At 44.5% G+C, this 3208-nt stretch overlaps 1 non-coding gene across 1 annotated transcript; it reads left to right on the plus strand.

Moving 5' to 3' along the window:
* The first annotated feature begins 361 nt into the window (after positions 1-361).
* TRNAD-GUC (transfer RNA aspartic acid (anticodon GUC)) lies at positions 362-433 on the plus strand. The gene has a single exon. It is a non-coding gene; the product is annotated as a tRNA-Asp (tRNA).
* Positions 434-3208: the final 2775 nt, after the last annotated feature.

Genomic DNA, 3208 nt, shown 5'->3' on the forward strand with positions numbered 1-3208 from the left:
GCTGTTTCTTACAGTGGGAGAAGAGTAAGGAACGGCATGGATGGAACTACAAGTTCCGTGATGCAGCGCGACAAGGCCTTCGCTTTGCACCCTGGGAGTGTGTTGTCAGAAAGTGCAAAGGAGCTGGAGATTGTTCCTAAACGCTGGGGGGGAGATGGAACAGGACGGGAGTGGGAACAGACAGAAATAAGTGGCACTGGGATAGTATAAAACCAACGCCTTCATTTTAGTTCCATTTCATCTCGGTAGAAGGTGTAATGACATTAAAAAAGTTTGAAACCTACTTGTAGTTGTGAGTAGTAAGAGCAAGCGGAATGAAATTTAATAAGTAGCCTTTCAGGAGAACAAGTTACTGTGCATTTCCTCGTTAGTATAGTGGTGAGTATCCCCGCCTGTCACGCGGGAGACCGGGGTTCGATTCCCCGACGGGGAGGCAGCAGAGTTTTTCTTAAAAAATTCACTTAAAAGTGAAAATGTTCGTAAACGTTACAACAGCTAGTGTGAAAGAAATAATCCGCGTTAAAGTTTATGACTTAAGATTTGTTTTGTTGCTGGTTTGCCGTGTTGGCAATCCGATAAAAAACGTGAGCTCAGTTCTACCAGTTCAACAAGGTTTTTTGTTTGTTTTGTTTTAAGTAAGTGTTGATTATGTACATTTCCAGGCTCTGGAGATCTAAAACAGAATAAATCAATATTCCCATGTTAGAAATGTAGGACGATTATTTCAATATGGTGTCATGAGAGAGTCCTGTGATATGAGTGCGCACCGGACACACAGAGAATGCAGAGCTGGGACCTTAGCTCAGCTCCCGGGAAAGGTGAGGAAGGATTGATGAATGGCACTCGCCTGTACCATGGGACCTCAGAGTTGAAACTGAAAAAACTGGAAGAGCACAGGTCTCCAAGGACTTTAAGCAGCTGGGTGTTTAATCCTGAGTGCCCGAATGGGGTGGTACCCATTGAAGAAATTTAAGCAGAGGAATGACATGGTCAGCTTTATGTTATCTAGAAAACGCTGGTAGTATTCAGAGAATGGATATGAAAGTCAAAGGCAGGACAGTTAGGAAACCATTACAATAGTCCAAGAAGAAGGTGCTGGGGAAAGGAAACTTCATACTTGGTAGTAAGGATAGAGAGGAAGGAATGATTGGAAGGTATACTTGGATAAATGGATTCTCAGATTGAGAAGGGACCTAAAATGATTCTCCGATTTTTGGTGTCCATGGCTGGGTAATTAATTATAGAGGGAGGACAAATTTAGGTAGGAAATATCTAAGTTTGGTTTTGGACATAGGAAGTTTGATAATATATGGGGGTCACAGAGGAGATGGCTATGAGTCACTTGGTATGCCTGAGTCCATAGCTATGGGGAGGATTGGAGTGGACATGAAACCATCACATAATGTGGTGGCTGCAGCTATGACAGTGGGTCAGCTCAGCCCGAGGAGAGTGTGTAAAGAGCTGCGAAAAGAGATTGGCAGCTGGGAGAACAGCAGCTTGTACTAAAAAGGGACTGGGGGATTGGAGGGATCCTTTGACAATCAAATCACCTTCGATTTTATCAGTCAGTTATCCCTCAATAAAACTGAAATTTTTAAGGCAGGGAGGGGGCGGAGGGAACTAGAGTATGAGGCATTTATAAAATAAACTAGAAGGAGTCAGCCAGCAATGTCAAGTGCAGCCTGGAGGGCTACTAAAACAAGGAGTAAAAAGTCTCATTTGGATTTGGAAAAGGGTTGGAGGTGGGGAGGACAGCGGTTTTGTTGACTTTTGTGATTTAGTTGAAGGTGTGTGCCAGCCAGCAGTGGGCTGAGCAATGAAAGAGAAGAGGGGACGCGGAGCATAAGCTGCTCTGGCAGGTTGCTCTGCCAGGGTGGGAAGTGAAGACGAAAGAGGAGTAGAGGGGAACGTGACGTGGAGAACGTGTTTCTCTTGCTTTTTGAGGAGAAGAAACTCGAGTGTGTTGGGATGCAGACGTGAAAGCGTTTCTAGAGAAGGAGAAGTGGAAGATTTTTAAAAAGCACAGGGGTGCCTGAGGAATTGAGCACTGGCGTGTGGCGCAGCTCCACTCCGTATCAGTATCAAGGTGGTCTGACAGTTCCGTTTGGCTCCCGCAACAGAAAACGATGCTAGGCATTTGGGAATGAGGAGGATATCGTTATGCCCAAATGTGGAGACAACAGAAAATAAAACAAAAACACGTCCCACTATGAAACCCAATACCCTACATCTGTATACATCTTTATTTCATAGAGCCTAAATCATGACACGATTGATATTTATAAACAACTTGGAGGCTGAAAAGTGTTTTGGGTGCCACCAAATACAGGGGGACAAATATGACACAATAGAATAGATACCACTGATCCCCAAATATAGTGTACAACATTGGCCACTCACCAATGATGGGAGTGTTATTCATATGCAGTGGTGGCTTGAGAATAATTTTTAACAAATGCAACTATCCATTGCTTCTATAAAATGAGCATGATATTAGAGTGTGTGTACAAAAGGAGACTTTATCAAGTATGAAAACAATGATTTATGTAAAGTTTTATGAAAAGAAATAGTGTTGGGAACTGCCCTGCCTGGTTTCAGAAGCTGTAGCTGCACCGCCCCTCCTCCCACCCCCATGGCTAAGGCTGAGTGAGCCACCTTCAGACCAGAAGGCACTAAGGAGACAAAGCTTATCTCCGTGGTAGGAGTGACACTTCTGCTCCTTTTTCCATAACTGGCCCCCAGTGCTTGATCAGTTAGCCAATGACAGGTAAGATTCCCCAAGGGGGGAACAACCTAAGACAGGCATGATCACATGGAGGCCCCAGGGAAGGACTTGGGGGGCTACAACAAAAGGGGGTGATGGACCCTTGCCCCTCAGCTTTGACATAGCCTGAGTCCTTATTCTGTCTGGGAGAAGTCTTTTAATCTCTTGGCTGCCTTACTTCCCCTGCCTGACTTAAGTCTGAAACAATGACAGAGGGTGGTGCAGCCCTGTGCTGGAAAGAGCGAGTTCCCCAGGTGATCAGGCCTAAGAAAGAATACATAAAATCCTGTGAAACCTGCTTTTCTAAAAATGCTCTTGGTTAAACGATAAAGGTCTGAGCAGGAAATGAGTTTTGTTTCCCAAAGTTTTGTAGCCTTTTACCTAATAGACCCTAACTCAGAATAGGCCCTGATAGTTCTTTGTGTGCTATCTATGGTTTGATCC

Source organism: Sturnira hondurensis, unplaced genomic scaffold, assembly GCF_014824575.4.
Source record: "Sturnira hondurensis isolate 20B ecotype Veracruz unplaced genomic scaffold, ASM1482457v3 Scaffold0017436, whole genome shotgun sequence".
In the NCBI taxonomy this organism is placed as follows: domain Eukaryota; kingdom Metazoa; phylum Chordata; class Mammalia; order Chiroptera; family Phyllostomidae; genus Sturnira; species Sturnira hondurensis.